General features: G+C 46.9%; 1 long non-coding RNA gene and 1 other non-coding gene across 2 annotated transcripts in view; both read right to left on the bottom strand.

The window, feature by feature from the left end:
* Positions 1-588: 588 nt before the first annotated feature.
* Positions 589-23,074, bottom strand: part of LOC102119752 (uncharacterized) — a 61,656-nt gene continuing 39,170 nt past the window's right edge. Inside the window, exon 7 of the long non-coding RNA XR_010580437.2 lies at positions 589-22,385. This is a non-coding gene — a long non-coding RNA (uncharacterized lncRNA). The remainder of the gene's footprint in view (positions 22,386-23,074) is intronic.
* Positions 18,347-18,446, bottom strand: LOC123568534 (small nucleolar RNA U13). Its single transcript, XR_006691905.1, has one exon. It is a non-coding gene; the product is annotated as a small nucleolar RNA U13 (small nucleolar RNA).

Here is a 23,074-nt window from a genome sequence, read left to right as displayed (position 1 = left end):
GAGGTTGAAGCTGCAGTGACCCGTGATGATGCCACTGCACTCTAGCCTCAGCAGCAGAATGAGACACTGTCTTAAATTAATTAATTAATTAAAGTGTATAATTCAGTGGGTTTTAGTATATTCACAATGTTATACAACCATTATCACTATCTAATTCCAGAATATTTTTATCACCCCCAGAAGAAACTTTGTACCTATTGGCAGTGTCTTAGTCCATTCCTGCTGCTATAACAAAATACCCAACATCGGGTAATTTAGAAATAACAGATATTTATTTTTCTTTATTTTTAAATTTTTTTCTTGATACAGAGTTTTGCTCTTGTTGCCCAGGCTTGAGTGCAATGGCGCGATTTTGGCTCACTGCCACCTCCACCTCCCTGGTTCAAGTGATTCTCCTGTGTCAGCCTCCCGAGTAGCTAGTATATAGGCATAAGCCACTACACCTGGCTAATTTTGTATTTTTAGTAGAGACCAGGTTTCTCCATGTCGGTCAGGCTGGTCTCAGCCTCCCAACTTCAGGTCATCCACCCACCTCGGCCTCCTGAAGTGCTGGGATTATAGGCGCAAGTCACTGCCCCGGCCCAGATATTTATTTTTCATACCTCTGGAGGCTGAGAGCTCTAAGATCAAAGCCAGCAGATTTGGTGTCTGGTGAGGGCTCAATCTTTGCTTCCAAGATGGTGCCTCTTGTGTGTCCTCATATGGCATAAAAGTGAAAGGGGAACAGGGACTAAGGCATTCCCTTTGATCTCTTTTGTATTGTTGTTGAGACAGGGTCTCACTCTGTTGCCCAGGTTGGAGTGCAGCAACACAATCACAACTCGCTGCAGCCTCAACCTCCTGGGTTCAGGTGATCCTCCCACCTCAGCCTCCTGAGTAGCTGGGACTATAGGCACACGTCACCACTGTCAGCTAACTTTTATTTATTTTATTTTTTGAGACAGAGCCTCCCTTTGTTGCCCAGGCTGGAGTGCAATGGCATGATCTCTCTCACTACGACTTCTGCCTCCCGGGTTCAAGTGATTCTCCTGTCTCAGCCTCCCGAGTAGCTAGGATTACAGGCATGTGCCACTACCCCCAGCTAATTTTTGTATTATTAGTGGAGACAGGGTTTCACCCTATTGGCCAGGCTGGTCTTGAACTCCTGACCTCCAGTGATCCACCTGCCTTAGCCTCCCAAAGTGCTGGGTTACAGGCATGAGCCACCATGCCCGGCTGTCAGCTAACTTTTTGTAACTTTTGTGGAGACAGGGTTTCATCATGTTGCCCAGACTGGCATTGAACTCCTGGGCTCAAGCAATCTGCCTGCCTCGGCCTCCCAAAATGCTGGGATTACAGGTGTGAGCTACCACGCCTGACCTTGACCTTTTATAAGAGCACTAGTCTCCCTCATTGGGGTGGAGTGCTTATAACTTAATCACTTCCGCAAAGGTACCACTTCTTAATATACCAGGTATTCACTTTTAACATATTCAGTTTCAACATACGATTTTTGGAGGGACACACACATTCAGATCATAGCAAGTATTCAGTCCTCACTCCCACCTACCCAGCCCTTGGCAACCACTAATCGTCTTCCTATCTCTATGGAATTGCCGATTCTGGACATCTCATATACATGGAACCATATAATACTTGGTCTTTTGGTGTCTGACTTCACTTAGAATGTTTTTGAGATTCATCCATGGTGTAACATACAACAGTACTTCATTCATTTTTATGGCTATTCTGCAGTGATTAGGTCTATGCAAACCTGCCTCCAAAGGCCAAGGGAGTTAAGAGGCCAGAGAAAGAAGCTGACAATCCAGCTTCTCAGAAGTAAACGTTTAATAGGGATTTAGGAATGGAAGCCATGTCCCTGGCAGTACAAGACAGTGAATCCCCACACCATTACCCCCCAGGCCCAGGGCTTATATACCATAGGAAAAAGATATCCATGCCTCAAAAGGAATTTGCCTAAGGGCAGGATTTACAGTAAGTAGTAAAGTAGAAATCTTAGAGGCCTTCCCCAAACAGGTTTATCGGAAGTCAAAATGGCAGATTAGTATCCAAGATGGAGCTAGTTGCTTTAGCCTCTACAATGGCGAAAAGCTCGATTGTTGCCTGGAAACACTACATTTGGTTTATTCATTCATCTATTGATTCCACATTTTAGCCATATATTATATGACTATAAACATTCATTACAAGAGTTTGTGTGAACATAGGTTTTTGATTCTCTCAGGTGCCTAGAGGTAGAATTGCTAGGCTTATGACTTGATATTTAACCATTTGAGGAGCTGCCAAGCTGCTTTCCACACAGCTGCACCATTTCCCGTTCCCAAAAACAAAGTATGAGGGGTCCAATCTCTCTACATCCTTACCCACAGTTGCTAATATCCTTTTTCTTTTTTCTAATTATAGCCATCCTAAGGGTGTGAATCGCATTGTGGTGAAGTAGTAAGTAGTATCACATTGTGGTAAAATCTGTCCTGTAACTATGAAAATAGCCATTCTTTTTGCCTTTGCTGTTTGTGATAAAGCATGGAGGTTCTCTGTGTTAGGCCAGCATAAGACAGTTTGTGGTTCTGCTTCTCCTGTTCTCACCACTGGGCCCTGGCCTGGAGACCTCTTCCTGACTGAGGACACTGTCAGAGGGACTCAGGTGGATTGGGTTCAATCCTGGTTCTGCCAATTGTTAGTGAGGGTGAACTTATTAAAGGGTGAGTTAGTTTCCTAAGCCTCATCTCTAAAATGGGAATAATTTAAGGGAGTGCTAATGTATTTCAAGGACTCTAAGATATACCCTTTTCACATCTTAACATCACTGAGATAGAGATGTGTTTTAAGGTGTCTGTGGGGCTGGCAGGAGTTGTGAATGTAGTCATTCTCACCTGGACATACACATGAGAACTTGCAGACGGAATGTCAGCTGCCAGAGAGAGAACCCCAGAGACAAAAGTGGAGCCTCTTTGAGGCAATGCCACCGTACCAACACTTTTGCCACAGAGGACAGCACCGTGGGTAAAACTTGGATCTCAAGGACTGGGCCATGGTGATCTCAAGAGTGGGCCCTGTATCAGAGGAAGTTTGGGGAGAATCTTCACCTATTCGTTTCACTTGTATTTCCCTATTATCTATGCACAAGAGTGGCATGCAGTAACCATCTCTGTTGAAGGAAATCTAGAAGAGCTCTTTCAGTAACTGTAAAATAAAAATTCTAAGGGCTAAGAAATACTTTGTCAATTAATGGCTTTATTTTCCTTTTTTAACAGTATATAAAATAATGATGCGTGTGACAATCAGTGACGAAATAAAGGTACCTACTTCCCACATTGGAAGGCTATTGAGAGGCCTTTGCAGGGGGCAGATAGTGTGCATGGAGCACTTAACACAGTGTCTGGCAGAGAGTAGTCCCATTATAAATGTTGCTGGTTAAGAAGATTATTCACAATAACATGTCTATTTGTAATATCATTGTAGCAGGACAAGCTGCTGACAAAACCCGTCAGACACTGGGTTAAGGAAGGATTTGGCTTTATTTGGCTGGGAGCTTTGGCAGGCTCACATCTCAAGAACTGAGTTCCCTGAAACCAGAGTTCCTGGCCCTTTTAAGGCCTTACAGCTCTAAAGGGGTTCCACGTGAAAGGGTCGTGATAGATTGAGAACACATGTGGTTAGAGTGGGGGTTAATTTTTAACCTCAGGCCTGGTCATCAGTGGCACCAGCTGGCCTTGCCACTGACTTCATTCCTGTTTTTCAACTTTTACTTCCCCTTCTCTTCAGAGACAAGAGACGGTAAGAGAAATGGCCTCTCTCCTCATTCCCCCCTTTGAGAACCTCACTCACTAGTGAGAGTTCTCACGCTCATCATCACGACCCAGGTCTTCCTGCCAGACCAGTTCCTTGATTCCTAGAGTTACATACTCTCCTGTTTTCCAATGGGGATCAAGTAGTTCTAATGTGTTATAGCACACATCAGGCGGGTCACTTCCTGGGCTGCATACCTTGTACTGGGTGGCATTATACACACAAGTCCCTTTTAGAGTTCTAGTACATTCATAACGACTATAAAACAGAAAGACTGTTTTAACTTTTTGCCCTACTCAGTAACTTGAACAATCCTCAGTCTGAGGAAGGTCAGTTGGAGTCCTTACTGTACACATCCAAAACTTAAGGAAAATGAGTCCTATGAGTTTCTTCATGCTTTAGCCACGTGTGGACCAGTCAGCTTCTGGGTGTGACTGGGGCAGGGCTTGTTATCTTCTTCAAAGTCACCTTCTTGCATGGGTTGTCCAGGCTTGGTCTCGCCTCCCAGGTCTCAGATGCTGCAGGTTTTACATGGCTGTGGTGGATCCAGGCTGGGATTTCCTCTACCTTTACAGCTGTGGGAGTGGTCAAGACAACAGTCTGGGGTCCTTTTCACTGTGGCCACAATATGGCTATGTTCCAATCCTTGATCCACACCCGATCACCTTTGCTGTCTTCTGTACCAAGTCAGCCACAAACGCCAGTCTGTTGTTCGAGCTGATTCGTAAGGGAAACCCAAACCTAGGGATGAGATCTCAGAGAAGCGCACGGGTTACTTCGTGAGCTTTCTCGGTCCGTGTTGGATAGGCCTCCATCCACCCAGAGCGTGTAAACACTAGAACTAGCAAATACTTGTTACCTCCACATTTGGGCATCTCAGTGAAGTCTACTTGGAGATCTTCAAAGGGGGCTGCTCTATAAGCTTGTATGCTGGGTGGGACAGTTGGACCTTGCCCAGCACTGCACTGCCAGCAGGCGACACACTGCTCCACCACTGTTCTGGCAAGAGCCGACAGATGCAAGATGTAGAAGTACCAGCCCAACAACTTTTCAAGTGATCTTGACCCAGGTGGGTGGTCTCCTGCACAGCCAGTATGACTGTGGCTCCTAGCAGTTGTGGCATGGCTATTCTTCCATCTGACAGCTGGATCCATCCTTCTTCTATCACCTGCCTTCCCCTCTGCCTGGAGAAAGTCCTTCTCTTCTTTAGAATAAGTAGGTACAAGGTCAGGTACCTGAGGGAGCAGGGGGGCTGTGACTGATGCCCGGTAGGGGTGGATGCTGCTTTTCGAGACTGAGTTAGCTCAGGAGTTCCCCAAGGCAATCGAGGTGGAAGTTCACTGGTGTCCTCGGCAGTGCATGACTGCCACCTTTTGGGGCTTCCAAACTGCCTCTAGTAATTGCAGGATCTCTTGCTGATATGTTGTCTTTTCCCCCAGAGTTCAACAGGATTTTTCTTTATATAATGCCCCATGCACTTGGAGAGTTAAGGCATACCGAGAGTCAGTATAAATATTTAGTCTTACCTTTACTTAGCTCTAAGGCCCGAATTAAAGCAATGAGTTCGGCCTTCTGGACTGAAGTACCCTGGGGCAATCATTTGGCTTCAGTGACAGCATTCAGGGTTACCACTGCATATCCCACGCACCTCTCCTTGTGGGTTGACAAAGCTGCTCCCATCCACATACAGCTCCCAGTCTAGTGATGTCCAAGGATGGTCTCAGAGGTCCAGCCTGCTAGAATAAACTGTCCAACACCTCTACACAGTTATGTTCAACTGGGCTCTGATACCAAGAATAAGGTGGCAGGGTTTAGGGTGTTGCAAACTTCAATGGTTATGTGAGGAATTTCACAGAGCAAGCTTTGGTACCTAGTTGGTCTAGCATTCATTAGTCAATGATGTCCTTTGGTATTCATTAAAGTCACCACAGCATGGGAAGCCTTTATGTTCAGGTTTTGCCCAAGGGTTAGTTTATCCACTTCTTGTGCTAGCAGGGCAGTTGCTGCCAAGGCCCTCAAACATGGGGGCCACCTTTAGAAACTCCGCCTAGCTGTTTGGAGAGGTAGGCCAGGGCCCCACCGTCTGGGTTAAAACTCTAACTGCCATCTTTTCTCTCTCTGACACACATAGTATAAATGGCTTTGTCAGGTGAGGTGGCCCCAGGGCTGGGGCTGGCATGGGCTTCTCCTGTAACTCATGACAAGCTCGTTGCTGTTGGGACTCCCATTCAAAAGGCTCTTTGTTATCCCCCTTTGTGACTTCGTACAGAGGCTTGGCCAGCACTGCAAAGTTTGGGATCCATAACCTGCAGAACCCCACTCCTAAGAATTCTCTCACCTGCCTTCTGGTCTTAGGCTCAAAGTAGGTTGCAAATGACCTGCTTTCTTTCTGATCCCAGGCTGTGCTCTCCCTATCGGATAGTAAGTCCCAAGTAACATACCTGCTGTTGACAGATCTGAGCTTTCTTCTTGGACACTTTATACCCACAGTCCTCCAGGTGCTAGAGCAGGGTATCCGTTCCCTTGGTGCACCCGACTGCTGTGGGGTGTCCCAGCAGGACGTCATCGACGTGCTGGAGCAACACACAGCCTAGGTCTCTAGAGGGGAACTTTTGGAGGTCTCAAGCCAATGCCTCCCCGAAGATGTTGGGGGAATTCTTGAACCCTTGGGGAAGCCAGGTCCAAGTGTACTGAGTGGTGACACCTGACCCCGGATTCTCCCACTGAAAGGCAAACAGTTTTTGGCTCTCAGGGGCTAGTCTGATGCTAAAGAAAGCATCTTTCAAGTCCAGGCAGGTGAACCAGCTGTCCTCAGCTGGCAGTAAGCCCAACAATATGTACGGGTTAGGTACCATTGGGTGCAGTCACTGCAGCTTGATTGACCAAGCACAAGTCCTGTACCGGCCTATAGTCCTTGGTCCCTGGCTTGGGAACAGGCAGGAGGGGAGTGTTCCAAGGAGACTGACAAGGGACTATAATTCCAAAGGCCCGCAGGCACTTGAGATGGACCCGGATACCTTTAAGAGCTTCGCTGGGGACCGGACACTGTTTTTGCCTGACAGGCTGGGCCCCAGGCTTAACTTCTATGAGTACGGGGGCCTGGTTGATTGCCAACCCTGGAGGGTTATCTTCCGCCCACACCCTTGGCTACCGCTTAGCCAAAGCTGGTCCTATCCCTCGGCCTGGCTCAGTTAAGAGTCTCCGTTCCTCCTCTGAGGAACCGTAAGGGCCATGATGACTCCCGTTCCAGGTAACTTTAGCTATAAAGAGCTGTGCTTTGTAAAAGAGATGGTGGCTCTCCGTTTACTATGTAGGTCCCTTCCTAGCAAAGGCAAGGGGCAGTCAGGCATGTACAGCAACTGGTGAATCACTTCATTCCCCCCTAAGGTACAGGTCCAGGACAAACAGAAAGCTTGCTTTGCCCAAACCCCTGTGGCTCCAATTATATCAGTAGTCTTTTTGGATAAGGGGGCGGCAGGGATGGTCACTACTGAATGTTCAGCACCAGTATCGACTAGGAACTCAATGTTCTTGCCCCCCACCATCATCCTGACCATGGGCTCTTTGGGGGCACATGAGCCCGGTCCCCCACCATCCAGTAACCCTTCTGCCAGATTGAACAAGACTCCTTCATCCTTGTCTGAGGCCTCCTGCTCAGAGTCACCTTGTTTCCCTTTCAACTGCGGGCACTTGTCCTTCCAATGTCCTATTTTCTTACAGTAAGCACACCGGTTATGCTGCAAGCATGGACGGCCAGACTGGGTATTTTTCCTGGGGCCCCCCTTCTCTCACCCTTTGGGGGGAACCTTCTAATAGCTGCGGCTAGCAGGTCGGCGTTTCGCCGGGCTTGGCGTTTGCTCTCTGTGGCTTACTGCATCTTTACTTACAAACACCTGGATGGCTATTTCCAATAACTGTGATGTATTCATGCCTGCAAACCCAGGCTGTTTCTGCAATTTTCTTCTAACGTCTTCTGCACTTTGACTAACTAAAGCCATGTTAATCATATGCTGATTTTCAGGGCTATTGGGATCAAAGGGAGTGTACATACGATAGGCCTCACATAGTCTCTCATAGAATTGTGCCGGGCTCTCATCTTTCCCTTGAATGACCTCAGAGACTTTGTTAACATTTGTGGCCTTCTGAGCTCCCTTCTTTAACCCTTCCAGAAGGGCTTCCCTATACTGGTTTAGCCTTTTCATACCCTTTCATTTGGGTCCCACTGGGGGTCTGCTCTCGGTAATTGGATCCTCACATACTCTTGGGGGTTTTGGTAATCAGCTGGAACATGTTCTTCCAGCCACTTAGTTGCTGCTTGGAGCACTCTCCTCCTGTCATCCGTGTTAAAGAGGTACATGAGCAATCATGGCAATCATGGCAATCAGCCCAGGTGGGGTTGTGGGTCTGGATAATAGTTTGGAGCAAATCAATTATATCTTGAGGCTTTTTGGTATAGGATGGGGTATTTTTGCAATTGAGGAGATCGGTAGATGTAAAAGGCTGGTACACAAAGGCACGCCTTTCCACCATATGCCCCTCCTTATGTACCCCAGTATACCGTTTCTCTCTCAGGGGCATTTGTATCCCAGTTCTAGGCCTCAAATAGGCTGCCAAGGGAGGGGTTTCTCCCGAGGTCTCGCATTCTTTTCTACTCTGGGTGGCCTAGGGGTATGTATGCCTTGTAGAAGCTTGGGTGCAGTGGGCTCAGGAGTGGGAGGCCCTCCTTCTTGGTGAAAGTGGGGGGCCACTGGCACCATTTCTTGCCATGAATCCTCTGATGTTGAGTCAGACAGGACTTTAGGAGCCTACTCCCTTCAGCAGGTGGAGCCGGATTCTTCCTTAGCTGTCTGTCCCTTTGCCACTAGTACTTCTACTGCCTGTCCTCCTAACCACGGTGGGGGTCTAAAACCTGCTGTAACCAAGTGTCTATGTATGGAAACTGGTCTAGGTATCCTTTACCAGTTACCTTGTGCCACACCTTTGAAACAAGGGACCTGTCTAGACTTCCTTCTGATGGCCAACCCACTTCTAATGCCAACCAGTCTATCTCACACAAAGTTCTAAGTTTTCCTGGCGTCATAGTAACTCCATAGTCTCCATTAAATCCTTCCTTGACATTTTTCAACATAGTTCCTAGCAGAGTGGACTTACTTTGCATTCCACCCATCTTCCTCCCGAGACAAAACACTCACACCACAAGAAGGAAAGGGTGGTCACTCACTCATCTCACCCGTCTCAAACTCAAGCACTCACTCACTTTCACTTTCCTTTTTGCAAATAAGTCAAGCCAAATTAAAATCAATACTGAGACCAAAGTGCCAATAAGGGCACACTGTGGTTGATCAGGCCACGCTTCCACTCAAGTGGAGTGGGCAAATTCCCAGGACCAGCCTGTCAAGCAGCTCAAACTGTCAAAATCAAGACCAAAACCAAAGCGCGTATAAAGGCACGCCGTGGGTGATCAGGCCAAGCCTCCACTCAGATGGAGTGGGCAAGATCCCAGGACTGGTCCTACCGTATTCCAGAAGTCCAGACTCCAAGCGCCAGTTCCTTCCTGGTGTTCAGCTTCTGCATTGAACCTCCGCGGGGGCCTGCCGTGCACTGCTCTGACGAGGCGTTCCACCTGGGCAAATGCCTACCCCAGAGCGCTCTCAGGATCTGGGTCGCTCAAGCTGGCTGGAGTCCCTACTTCAAAGGGCAGGCCTAAGCTGCCTAAGGGGCTGCCTCAACCGTCTGTCAACCACCTGGCTTCCTGGTCAGGGCACCAAGAAATGTAGCAGGACGAGCCGTGGACAAAACCCCTCAGACACCAGGTTAAGGAAGGATTTGACTTTATTCAGCTGTGAGCCTCGGGAGAGGCTCACGTCTCAACGGCTGGTAGCTTTGGCAGACCCGCCTCTCAAGAACCGAGCTCCCTGAAGCCAGAGTTCCTGGCCACTTTAAGGCCTTACAACGCTAAGGGGTTCCACGTGAAAGGGTCGTGAGAGATTGAGAGCACATGTTGTTAGATTGGGGGTTAATCTTGTAACCTCAGGCCTGGTCATCGGTAGCACTGACTGGTCTTGCCACTGACTTCATTCCTGCTGTTTTTCAACTTTTTCTTCCTCCTTCTCTTCAGAGACAGGAGACAGTAAGAGAAATGGCCTCTCTCCTCATTATGACGTGTAAATATTGCCCAACTTTCTACTAGGGACCCTACTTCTGGCCCTTCACTGACTTATTAATCCTAAAGGAGGAAAACCCATAATAATTGCTTACTTCTTTCATTGCACTCAGAAAAATCAAGGCCAGGCACAGTGGCTCACACCTGTAATCCCAGCACTTTGGGAGGCCAAGGCAGGTGGATTGCTTGAGCTCAAGAGTTCAAGACCATTCTGGTCAACATAGTGAGACCCTGTCTTTACAAAAAATACAAAAATTAGCTGGGTGTGATGGTGCATGCCTGTGTTCCCAGCTACTAAGGATGGTGAGGTGGGAGGATTGCTTGAGCCCAGGAGGCAGGGGTTGCAGTGAGCCAAGCTCATACCACTGTACTCCAGCCTAGGTGACAGAGTGAGACTCTATCTTAAGAAAGAAAAAAAAAAAAAATTTAAATGAAAAGAAAAATCAGTAAATTAGTTGGCTCAATGAATACAAAATTTGTTTTGTTTTGTTTCTTTTTTTGTGATGGAGTCTCACTCTGTCACCCAGGCTGGAGTGCAGTGGCACAATCTCGGCTCACTGAACCTCTGCCTCCTGGATTCAAGTGATTCTCCTGTCTCAGCCTCCCAAGTAGCTGGGACTATGGGCGTGTACCACCACACCTGGCTAATTTTTGTATTTTTAGTGGAGACAAGGTTTCAACATGTTTGCCAGGCTAGTCTCAAACGCCTGACCTCAAGTGATCTGCCTGCCTCGGCCTCCCAAAGTGCTGGGATTATAGGCATAAGTTACCACGTCCAGCCCCCAGTGAATACAAAATTCAACAAATGTTAGTCAAAGGCTCTTACGGAAAAGGCTTGTTGCCAGACTGGAGGATGACACACTAATGTTAGTGTCCTAGAAGATGCACACTTGGCACCACATAGGTCAGTTCCAACCAGAAGTTGATTTCTGGACCTCAGGGGCACATGTGGTTTAGCAGCTTTCTCTATGAAGCCCAGTAACTACGTCCACTGTTATGTAAATCTCTTCCCAACTTTGGGTTCAGTGACTTCACATTGGTAGCCTGAAACTGGCCATGCTGTGAGTATTTACACTACAGAAATTGGCAAACACCATAAATCAGCACATCGCTGTATTGAATTCCTCGAGTTGAGGTGGTATCTATAAGCTCAGTCTCATACCACAAGCTGAGGGGCACTCACTGGGTCAACAGAGATATTTGGGCATTTAAGGAGTTACAGCACCAGGGGCATTTGCCCCCTACTCCACTGGACACATGTCCTTGCAACACTGTCCATTTCCATGTGGCTGGCTTTGGGTATGGCTGACCTGCTAGGAGGTTCTTCTTGCTCCTGTTTCAGCAGTCAGTCTATCTTCCAGACACTGGACAAACCTCTCCATGGTTTCTCCATGGCTGGAGTTACGCTTAGAGTTGAGGCTTACAGGTGCTGAGTCAAGGCAACAATGAAACAGACACAAAAGTCCAACGAAAGAGGAAAACAATGCATATTTGGTAACTGAAAAGGGGGTGGAGATGGGCTTTCTTATTTTCGACTGAAATTATTGGCATGGTTGAATTCATAGACGTCCTCCCCACCTCTATCTAGCTCTCCCCTAGCAGAATTCTGTAGCCACTAGTGCAGTCTCACTCCTTTTCTCTTCAACTGTCCTTATGAGGCTTAGCACACCTTGTCATAAAGACCAAGCAATAGAAAACTAGGGAAGGGAAAATGGAAAACCAGCTTGCCTAGGAAGCAGAGAACACCATTTGAGGAGGGAGGTGGAGGTGCTGGAGCAGCTATGGGGTAGGAGAGAAGTAGATGGGGGAAAACAGGGGATTAAATACATTATTTTACTATTCTCTGAATAGGTAATGTATACACATGGCACACAATTACAGAGGTCTCCCACCTCCCCTCACCTGTGCACCCAGCAGCCCCATTTCCTCCCTAGAAATACCCTATGTCATCAGTTCTTCACATATCTCAGGGGTTCCTAAGAATATTCCATCTCAGGGGCTCTCAAGCTTCCCTGGTTGAGAATCACCTGAAGGGCCTGCGTAAGAACTGCTACCACCAGCCCCTGGGGGTTCTTTTCTGATTCAAAGGCTTGGTGAATTTGCCTTTCTTTCTTCCTTCCTTCCTTCCTTCCTTCCTTCCTTCCTCCCTTTTTTTTCTTCTTTCTCTCTCTTTCTCTCTCTTTCCCTCCCTCCCTCCCTCCCTTCCTTCCTTCTTTCTTTGGAGTTTCGCTCTTGTTGCCCAGGTTAGAGTGCAATGGCGCCATCTCGGCTCAACGCAACCTCCGCCTCCTGGGTTCAAGCGATTCTCCTGCCTCAGCCTCCCGAGTAGCTGGGATTACAGGCATGCACCATCACGCCCGGCTTTTTGTATTTCTAGTAGAGACAGGGTTTCTCCATGTTGGTCAGGCTACTCTCGAATTCCCAACCTTAGGTGGTCCACCCCCCTCGGGCTCCCAAAGTGCTAGGGTTACAGGCGTGAGTCACTGCACCCAGCCTGGGGATCTGCATTTCTAACAAGTTCCCAGGTGATGCTGATGCTGCTGGCCCAGGGATTGCACTTTGAGAACCACAGTTCTGGAGGTATTCATAGAAACCCTTTCAATACTCTCTCTCTCTCTCTCTGAAGTAATTTGAGTATCTGTTTCCAGCAATGGAAATTCCTCTAAGACAGCATTAATACAGCACAATTCCTGCCTGTGGGCCTTCCCTATGGTGGACTCTTCATCTGGAATACTCTCATCCCTAACCTCCACATGTCCAAGGCCCAGTTCAATGGCCATTTCCTCCAGGAAGTCTTCCTTGGTTCTCTCGCTATACTGGAAGAAGTTTTATGACTCTTTACATTTCCATAGGAGTGTTTGTCTGCATTCTTCTAGGGGTACCTGTTATTTATTAGAACAAGATGTAAAAATGGGGCTCTCTTTCCCTCAATTGTTATAATTTTTGTTAAAGTGATATCAGATCCCAAAATAAGTTTGAGAGAGATAATCAAATGTAGCGTTTAGGTTTCAAGATTCTTAGTCCTCCCTCCCCTGGTCAGCTTGGGGACTATAGAATGCTTGAGGTAATTTTTGGATGATTTCTTGGGAGAGGACTATGCTGTAAGCCTACAAGAGAAAAGGAGAAATCAAACGGGGGTGTCGCTTCCATCCCCTGCAGCCTAGAAAGCCTGTGTGTCAGTGGCCACTTGACAGCTTGATGAGGGTTCTCTGTAGCTGGGGGACTCTGGGGACCCGGGCCTGAGAGAGCCAAAGCAGCCTGGAGCCAGGCAGAGAGAGAGAAGGAATTGCCCTCCACCAAAGGCAGAGCATGGGGAGCATTGTTGCTTCTCGAGGACCAGTGGAAAGTCTCCAAGACAACCATTGTGGGGGCATCTGAAATCCCACCCAATATGGCCAGGCTGGTAGGGGCTGTGCGGTGACCTCAGCTGAAAGGAAGTGCGAGGTGAACTTCACATTCCTATGGCTCCACAGGGCAGAGTCCTGGGAATGGTGGACAAGCCCCCAGGTTGGGGGATCTCTGAGGATCACCCAAAGCACCCACGATCACAAGAGTCACCTTTACTCACCTGCTATCCAGAGGACCTTGAGAATTGGAGACAAGGGCACCACCTTGTGATTTTACCCTTTCTCCTATGGGCAGGAAGCTCATTTACCTGCTGATGTGAAAAGGTGGGGTCTGGAGAGAGAGAGTGAGAGAGAAAAGCTACCGCATCTCCCTTCTCAGGTGGCTGGGGAGATGGAAGAACATGTAATGCCCCATCAAGTTCAAAGTCTTGATTATGATTTAACACTGGACATTCTCCTGAAAGGAGACAGTGGTTGTAACTCAGAGGGGCAAAGGACTGTAAGACTGCTGTTTCCTGAAGGTAGCAAGACAGGGCATAGTCCCGCTGAAGTTTCATCAGGGGCAGGCAGAGTCATTCTTTTTATTGTTATGCATCATGTTTGCTTAAAGTTCCACACACACACTGCATAAGCTTTTTCTCTCCCTCACTATGCCATGAACTCCCTGATATCATGGCATATAACACCTTTGTGTTCCTTTAGGTGCCTAGCACCATATCTGGCACATACAAGTCTACAGCTGATAGTTGCCCATTTATTCATTGATCCTTGCCTTCAACATGTATTGAGAGCCCATGTTGGGTGGTAGCAAGAGAGCATGAAATGAAATGCATGTGACTTGTGTTCCAGGAGCTTGCTGTCTGTAGGCGAGGTATACGAGAAGTGTCTGCAGAACCTCACCGCACTCCAAGGGGAACAAATTCAAGCCCATGGGCACCAGGCAGGAATGTGAATAAGAGAGGCAGTCTCTAACTGTGACACCTTGCGCAAGTCTAAGACAATAGGCGTGTTGGCAATTCTGGCAGAAGAGGGCACCCACCATGCCCCTCAGAAGGTGGCAGCCATTCTTTATTACCTTATGAGAATCCAAAACCACTGTTGCCAGATTGCCTGCTCCTCCAAAAAGAGTTCGAAATTGGGAGTTTCATGTAAAATGTCACCAAAAACACCACATCTGTAGGTTCGTTCATTCCAAGGGTCACCATCCGGGGCCACTGTGCTGTTGTTGTCTCTCTCCCTTGGTGTTCCTGTTTATGAAGGGGGGGGGGGCCAGTAATTGTGAGCCACGTGCTGCTTCTTTAGGAATTAATTAGTCAGGGATTTGGAGCCACTTTATACAAAGAACTTAACTTTGTTAAAACACTCCTTGGCCCAAAGAAGAGATATTTTTAAAATCCCAACCCTAAGTGCTTATTCTGCTAAAATGTACAACAGATAAAATGAAAAGAGCTTGCTTCCTGTTTCAGAAGAGCCCCTGGCCTCTACAATCTGACTACAGGGAAGGGGGCTTTCCCACCAGTGGTATGACAACAAGCCACAGACTTATCAGACCAAGTCAGAGTTTGAAAGGAACTAGTTGATAAGTTGCATTCACTGCAGCTTTATTACCTGGAAAATAGTTGCATCCGTTGGAGATGTAGTGACAGCTTCTAGGGCTGGTCCCCCATGGTGGGGCTCTCCTTTGAGGCCCTGCTCGGACACTGCTGGGATCCAAAGGCCCAGGAGCCAGACTGTAAATGGAGCTAGAGAAGTCCTGGGAGACAACACAGCAGGCAGCCTAGGACAGTTGGCTACCTGACACACGTCTCCATGTTCTGGGTCCTGTTCTGGGGACAGTCCCAGGGGTAGCAATCTATACAAATACAATGTATGACTGCCTTGAGGTAAAACAAGGCCATGTTTCTCATTTTTATCATTAACTCCCATCTACCTTTATTAGCAGGAAATCTGATTCTCTAAACATCCCTTTAAACGTCCTAAGAATCCTAAGCACTTGGTTCCAGGAAGTCAGTACTGCATCTGCAGGCCTGATGGAGAGAACGGCGAAGCTCCCCTGACGATTGTTTCGGTGGCTGCCACAAGGTGTTGTTGTGGGAGACTGTTTTTGTGCAGGCCTGCACACAGCTGCCCTACACTTTGGACGGATGCCCTTGCTGGTGCAGGCAGGTCTTTGCCAGCCCACAGTAGTGCCACATGCCTGGCAGTGTGAAGAAAGTGCAGGGCTGTAGGCCAGCACTTATTGTAGCACAAATTGGAATGGGGAGGGGGCGAGGGTGTGTCTAACCCGATTTCTCAACTGGTCACTCTGAGATATCAGGTGGGCCACCAGAAATTCTGTTTCCATAAAGATTCCATAACTTTCTAGAAGGGCAGCAAAACTTTGAGACTGGCCTGCGCTAAGAGAAGGCCGTGGGCGTGGTTAAGAGGACAGATTTTGAAATCAGATCTACCTTGGCTCAAATTTTGACCCTTTAACACCTGTGTGATTTGGGGCAAGTTGTTCAGTGTTTCTGGGCGTCAGCTTCCTAGTCTATAAAATAAGGATAAAAACACCTATTTTATAGGTTGGAGAGCTAAGCCATGTAAAAAGCTCAGCGTGGCGTCTGACCATGCCAGATTCACAACGAAAATGGCCACTGTTGGGGCGAAGGAAAAAACTCCACTGTTGCCCTCTGAAGGTTTGCTGAAAATTCGACTCACAAAAGGCAGATTAAGTGGAGAAAGAGCATACAAATTTATTTTATTTTATTAGAGTTAACGTGACATGGGAGTCTTTAGGGTGAAGACCCAACCCCCAGTGGGGTGTAGAGGCTTATATGTTCTACTTCTTTGTTTTCTCTAACTTGCTTCAGAGGAAGACACCCTTCTTCTCAGGGGAAAGGGAGATGGGGAAGTGTGGATGATTTTAGAGGAGTAATCTTTTTTCCTATAATATGGATTCAGTTAATGAAAACTCAGGGAACGTGCTAAAGGCAATTGTTTTCTTCTTTGGTAGGTGCAGACTTTAGGCAGATAAGGGAGCTTCAGAGAACAGCGTCCTCCTATGCTTTGGGAGAGATGAGTGGGGAAGCAGAGGTCAGAGAGACCTTGAGGCTCCTTTTTCAGTTCAACATGTACAAATGGCCATATTTTGGGGTATTGGTTTCTGAGCCCCAATACCACTCATAGGTGTTTTATTTGGGCATTAATTGTGCCAGTTTTAAAAAAAAAAAGAAAAGACCTGTTATAATTTGAAAACTGCAGAGAATGAGTACATTTTAGCTAGAAATTTTGATAAATTGGTTGTATTGAATAAGGCTTTCAACCTGTTTTTTATATATATATACACACATATACACACACACACACACACACATATATATATATGTATATATATACTTTTTTTTTTTTTTTTTTTTACTGATCAGCACAGGAGTTTTGACCTGCTCAGTTTCCGACCTGGGCTGGTTTACTCCTCCTTAGGCAACCTGGTGGCCCCCCTGCTCCACTTAGTGCAGACACCTAATGGTCACAGTGCACTACAGCCCAAAGCTTCTGGGCTCCAGCACTGTTCCCGCCTCAGCCTCTCCAGCAGCTATGACTGCAGGTGTGCATCCACTGCACCCAGCTATATTCTTATTTTTAATGATCAAAATCATAGAACAAATGTTTACTCTTAAATCCTATTCAGCGATGACCTTGTGTAGTACTTGACATAGAGTTAAGTCATCACAGTGTCTGGTTTTTAGCTCTTGCGCTCTTAGACGACATAAACGCAGACAGTCATGAAAGGGCTGCCCAGCCCACGCTCCCACCTCTGAGCCCTTACATAAGCTCTGCCAGGTTTACCTTCCTGCTCCGGACTGATTTCTCCATAGAGGACCTTGCCTCCTGCTTTGCTGAAAAATCAGAAGCATGAGGCAGGAACTGCCTCAACTTCCTGCTGCCAAATCTCAAGTCTCCTGAATCCAGCTTCCCACTATGCCCTTCCTCTCATCCAGGTGGAGCAGTCCCTCAAGGCCAGCCCCCCCAGACCCTTTTACCTCTTTCCTCCTGCCTTCTCAGTACGCTTGCATTAACTCCAGATCACTCTGTATTTTCAACCTCACTTTTTCCCGGATTCTTCCGATTGACATCGGACTATGTTCAAAATTCATTAAAGATAAGAAAGTGAAGATCCTTTTATCCACCACTATTAATGAGGAACAGGTTTGACTGCTATAAAGGCCCCAAATAATCGAATCCACTTAAAAAACTTAAACAAGATGGAAGTTTACTTATTTGTCACATAAGCTGGCAGGGCGGAACCTCAGGGGCAGGGACTTCAGCTCCTTAAGGGTCCTCACTCTGCCATTCCTAGGGGTGGCCTTGTCTCCACAGTTCATGATAACTAGCACTGCTGTAAGCAGCATCGGGAAAGAGGGATGGGGAGATGGAGAGCCCTACCCCATGAGGGTATGACTTCCACTCACCTCCCGACAGGCCAGAATTTAGCAACATGGCCATGCTCAGCTGCAAGGAACGCTGGGGATCAGAGCCATTATTCTGGTACCCAGTTGACATCGTTTGGATATTTGTCCCTGCCCAAATCTCATGTCGAAATGTAATCCCCAGTGCTGGAGGCGGGGCCTGGTGGGAGGTGTGTGGAGCATGGGACGGATCCCTCCTGAGTGGCTTGGATCATCTCCTTGGTAATAAGTGAGCTCACAGTTTAGTTCACACAAGATCTTTTCTTTATAAATCAGTGAACCAATGAAACCTCTTTTCTTTATAAATTACCCAGTCTCAAGTATTTCTTGACAGCAATACAAGAATGCCCTAATATACCAGTTAAACATAGAGGCTCTATTACTGTACCAGGAGTGAGAATAGGTATAGAGTACAGCAAGCAAGTCTGCTCCCACATACCATATCCCCGCCAAGACAGCCCAATCTCTATTTTCTCCTCACCCCAAGTTTTCAAATGAGTTGTCCACACTCATCATCTCTACTTCCTCTCTGTGTTTGTTTTCCACATAGATGAGAATTTGCAAAAGTGTTTTGAAGCAAGGGAGAATGTTTTTTCTCATGTCAGATGGGTAACGTGCTGACATATAACAATGTTTGAGGGAGGCACATCTCACTCATAAGCACGAAAACCCAGTCGTTACACGTAACTGCAAAAGGATCAGAGAGAATATTACACAACTTCATTCTGTGAAGGTGGGACTAAGGGTGGGTTGATCTGCTTAAGAAGACCTGGAAGGTGAGGTCCAGGGAGCTAAGTAAAGCCACGGAAGGAGACGTTGTTGTCCAGGAATGGGCTGAGTCAAGGAGACACAACCAGGAGGCAACCCATGCTGGGGGCTGAGAGAATTGGATCTTGTGTGAAACTGAAGGAAGGAGGAGGGGACACACATGGTGGGAAGAGGGGATCAGACAAGGGTCAGGGAGGCAGATGGGAGGCAGTGAGGGTGCCTTTAAATTCCTGATCTCATGCTTTGTAAATGTGGTGATGGGGGTGCCTTTTCACGTGGTACCAACTGTGCTTTCCCAGAATGGGGTAGCTCCTTAAAGGAGACATACAGAGAAGGACGAATTTTTTTTTTTTTTTTTTTTTGAGTCAGAGTCTTGCTGTGTCACCCAGGCTGGAATACAATGGCACGACCTCGGCTCATTGCAACCTACGCCTCCCGGGTTCAAGTGATTCTCCTCTCTCAGCCTCCCAAGTAGCTGGGATTACAGGCACCCACCACTGTACCCAGTTAATTTTTTTTTGTATTTTTAGTAGGGACAGGGTTTCACCATGTTGCCCAGGCTGGTCTTGAACTCCTGACCTCAAGTGATCCACCTGCCTTGGTCTCCCAAAGTGCTGGGATTACAGCTGTGAGCCACCGCACCCGGCCAACAAAATTCTTATGTGCATTGATTTTTCTCTACTTAGATCTGTTCATACTTATGGTGTTTATTAGGTAACCCATGCTTGGAGCATTGCAGATGAAACTTATGAAATCTTTGAAAACATAGCCTTTCATATCAATGCAAAGCACACATTAAGATAAATCTGGGGTCCAGGCGTGGTGGCTCACTCCTGTAATCCCAGCACTTTGGGAGGCCGAGGTGGGCGGATCACCTGAGGTCAGGAGATCAAGACCAGCCTGGCTAACAAGGTGAAACCCCGTTTTTACTAAAAATACAAAAAATTAGCCAGGCGTGGTGGTGCATGCCTGTAATACCAACTACTCAGGAGGCTGAGGCAGGAGAATTGCATGAACCCCAGAGGCAGAGGTTGTAGTGAGCCGAGATTGCACCATTACACTCCAGCTAGGGCAACAAGAGCAAAACTCCATCTCAAAAAAAAAAAAAAAAAAAAAAAAAAAAAGAAGGAAAGAAAGAGAGAGAGAAATCTGGATAATTTCTGAGTCACACTGCCAGGGATCAAATCCTGACTTCTATACGAATTCGCTCTGTGGCTTTGGGCAAGTGACTTCACCCCTCTATTCTTAATTCATAAAGTGGAGATAATAAGAATACATCTAGTTCCAGTAAGGTTGTTGAAACTAACGTAAAACTCAATCCAAATGGGCTTTAACAGGAAAAGGGAAATTACAGGCTTACGTAATTCAAAAGATCTAATGGTAGCCTTCAAGTCTGGTTTGATCAAGGCTCCGGTTCAGTTTCTCTGAGATTTCCTTTGACTTTGATCATAGTAGCAAATTGGGTAGGAACGCAGATTTCCCTTTGCACAGCCTGCCATCTAGGAAAGGATGTTCACACCCAGAATTCCTGGCCGTGCTTCCAAGACTCAGTCTAGCTGGACTGGAATGGTGACCACCCACAGAACCTCACCGTGGGCAGGGTTGATGAGCTGAGCCTAGGGCCATACCCCACCCCTGGAGCCAGGTATGGAATTGGCTTCCCTGGAACCTGCTGGACTCCTTTCAGAAGTCAGAGGCTGCTGGGAGGAAGGAAGGGAAAATACAAGCACGGGAAGCAAGCTAGAGGAATTGTTACTGACCACAGGTTCTTAGGCGCCCATGCAATAGAAATCGACAGGAGGCCAAACAAGTTTCCCAGATAAGACTTCATGGGAGCTTGTGCTCCAACACAAGGAAACTAGCCCAGAAGCAAGAGTTCTTGGCTGGCCCCACTTAGGGGAGTGCCTTTCAGTGTCTTAAGGAGGGTGACATGCATAATTCATGAGGTGGGTGAGCTTCACTACATGTGTGGGGTGGAGTGCAGGGTATGCAGGCATGGTAAGGAATCATGCCAAGACATACTGTTGCATGAGCAGAAAACAGCAGATAAGCCCTCCCCTGGGCAGGGATTTTAGTATTATAATGAGGCAAGGGGCAAAGATCATTCTTCTGATCTTATGTGCATGCAGGCTGTGGGATTAACTCCCTTGAGTAAGATTTAGGGTGGATGCTGCTTATCTTAGTTTCTTCAAGGTTGCAAGGTCAGCAGGGATGCGCTGGAGTGATGGTGGTGCAAAGTCTGCTAATTGACAGGTGTGGGAGTTGGGGCCTCATCCCGGTGAGGGCCGAGTCCTGTCCCTATGCTGTGTCACAATCTGCTATATCCATGCACATTGTTTTGACCCAGCACTCCTCCCCCAGCAGTTATGGCCTTCTGGTGTCCTAAGTTAACCGTAAAGAAGCAAACATCGAGCTAGTTTGTCATGGGAAATTTTGACAGACTCAGAAAGAAAAAGGCATTCTAGGTCACAGCAATGCCATGTCTACACTCATTTCCAAGAGCCACATTGTAACCCACATGTGTATTGGTTGTGAAACTCTTAAACTCTTTCTCCAGGGCCAGAGTATGACTTCCGTGGGTCTCCATTTTTGCCTTCGTGGTCCCTTTCTTCTACAAAAAGTACTAAAAACTGTATTTTATTACTAAGTTGATACTGACAGAGTTCAAGACACGGTATCCACAAATATAGCACGCTGGCATTTGAGAAAACAGCAGAAGCAGGAAGGTCACTCTCACCTTCTCCGCACTGTCTCCCTGAAGAGGGCCTTAGAGAATTATCTGACCTTCCTCCGAAGAAAACCTTCATTCCAGAGGTGTCCTTCCTACACCCAAGGAAAGGAATGTCTTTTTCTCTGAAGACACAGGAACACAAAAAAGAATCTAAACAGGCCTTGCTAAATACTTTCCAGTTTAATATCATTAGATCATACTTTTTTATCCTCCAGTCATACTTCTGCATGGCTGTCTATAAAATACACAGTTTTTTCCTGTTTCTTTGGGCCTTCATTTCTGAGTGTTCCCATGTTACATAATTTTTTCTTTTTCTTTTTTCTTTCTTTTTTTTCTTTTTTTCTTTTTTTTTTTTTTGAGAGAGAGACAGGGTCTCACTCTGTCACCCAGGTTGGAGTGCAGTGGCACAATCATAGCTCACTGCAGCCTCAACCTCCTTGGCTCAAGTGATCCTACAGCCTCAGCCTCCAAAGTAGCTGGGACTACAGGTGTGCACCACTGCACCTGGCCAACTTTTAAAATTTTTAGTAGAGACGAGGTCTGGCTATGTTACCTGACTGGCCTTGAACTCCTGGGCTCAAGTGATCCTCCTGCCTTGGCCTCCCAAAGTGCTGGGATTGCAGGCATAAGCCACTTTGCCCAGCCCACATAAAATTTGTATTAAATAAATTTGTGTGCTTTTCTCTTGTTAATCTGTCTTTTATTATAGGTGCCTCAGCCATGAACCTTGTGATGAGTGAGAAGCCTTTCTCCCCTACAGTATGTCTGTATTAACATTATATATTAAAACATTGCCTTCTAGTTAAAAAAAAAAAAATTGAAACATTTTCATGAGCCACTAGAAGTATCACGAGCTCTGGGCTCTGCTCCAGCTGTGCCCAATAGATGGTTCTGCCCTGCCTTTATTCCCAATGCACCACAAGAGAAAAGTTTCAATGTGCACCTTGCAGAGAATTTCATCTTCTTTATGTTACCCACGGCATTTTCTGAGCAGCTTTCCTGGAGCTCTGTCTGCCATCTTGCTTATGAAAACCCCAAGTTGTGTAACGCTTACCTGACAGAATGGTAATCCAGATCTCCTTCAGGCTACAGGCAGATGGAGGCCTGCAGAGATGGCCGGAAAATAAGTAGCTGGAGTCCTAAAAGAGTGGAAAGGAAAGTGTTCTGTGCAGTGTTCAGGCACTGAAGCTGTCCTGTTAGTGAATGAGGAAAGAGGAAGAACCCTAAAATGATCCCAATGGCCTGCACACTTTCCTTCCTTCTGTTAAGTTTCTATAATCTTGAGTAGGTTCATCCTTTTATTAAAAAGTTTAATAAGCCAGGCATGGTGGCTCACGCCTGTAATCCCAGAACTTTAGGAGAAGGCGGGTGGATCCTTTGAGCCTAGGAGTTTCAGATCAGCCTGGGCAACAAAGTGAGACCCTCTTAAAAAAAAAAAAAAAAAGAAGAAGAAGCCGGGCGCGGTGGCTCACGCCTGTAATCCCAGCACTTTGGGAGGCCGAGGCGGGCAGATCACAAGGTCAGGAGACCAAAACCATCCTGGCTAACATGGTGAAACCCCGTCTCTACTAAAAATACCAAAAAAAAAAAAAAATTGCCAGGCGAGGTGGCGGGCACCTGTAGTCCCAGCTACTTGGGAGGCTGAGGCAGGAAAATGGCGTGAACCCGGGAGGCAGAGTTTGCAGTGAGCCGAGATTGGGCCACTGCACTACAGCCTGGGTGACCAAGTGAGACTCTGTCTCAAAAAAAAAAAAAAAAAAAGTTTAACCAGCCTGGGCAGGCTAGGTTATGCTGTGGTAACAAATGACGCCAAACTCTCAGTGCTTAA

Source organism: Macaca fascicularis, chromosome 13, assembly GCF_037993035.2.
Source record: "Macaca fascicularis isolate 582-1 chromosome 13, T2T-MFA8v1.1".
Lineage (NCBI taxonomy): Eukaryota > Metazoa > Chordata > Mammalia > Primates > Cercopithecidae > Macaca > Macaca fascicularis.
The sequence above is the reverse complement of the archived record's forward strand: the minus strand, read 5'-3'. Positions and strand labels throughout refer to the sequence as shown.